The sequence below is a fragment of the Chiloscyllium plagiosum genome, chromosome 47 (genome assembly GCF_004010195.1).
Source record: "Chiloscyllium plagiosum isolate BGI_BamShark_2017 chromosome 47, ASM401019v2, whole genome shotgun sequence".
Lineage (NCBI taxonomy): Eukaryota > Metazoa > Chordata > Chondrichthyes > Orectolobiformes > Hemiscylliidae > Chiloscyllium > Chiloscyllium plagiosum.
This window is the reverse complement of record NC_057756.1, coordinates 4,671,863-4,672,490: the sequence shown is the minus strand read 5'-3', so window position 1 is coordinate 4,672,490 and position 628 is coordinate 4,671,863.

Below are 628 nucleotides of genomic sequence, written 5' to 3'. Positions count from 1 at the left end.
TCTTCAAAGTTCCTTTGTATAGAGTGATGTTATGTCATAACTTGTGAATGATGCCAATGTCTCATTAATAAAGGCCAATTAATAATTTGTTCCTTATCTTTACCACAGAGGTTTGTTGTTGGCAGGGGAACAGAAAAGAGGAACAGGAATGGGCTATGCAAACCTTTTTAACCTATTGCTTATTCGTGATTATGATAGCTCATCATTACCTGCTACCCAATTTCAACCAGCTTTTTATCTAGCCCGTTTTTCACAGCATTCGGTGATTTAGCCTCCACCACGTTCGTTTGCAGAAAATTCCACAGGCTCACAGCTGTGTAAGAGAGCAAATTTCTCCTCATTGCAGTCTGAAATGATCGACCCTGTATCCTGACACTGTCACCCCTACTTCCGCATTCCCTTGTCATCGGGAACATCCTTACTATGCTTACCCTGTCTAATAATATTAGAATTTTCTTAATGTCTATGAGACCATCCCCGTTCCCCTAAGCTCAAATGAACAAATTTACAAACCACCCAAACTGATAACTAAGTTTGGTACCCATAGGGAGGGCCTCAACCAGGACCTTGGGTTCATGTCACATTACAGGTGATCACCATTGCACTACACACACACACACACAGATAT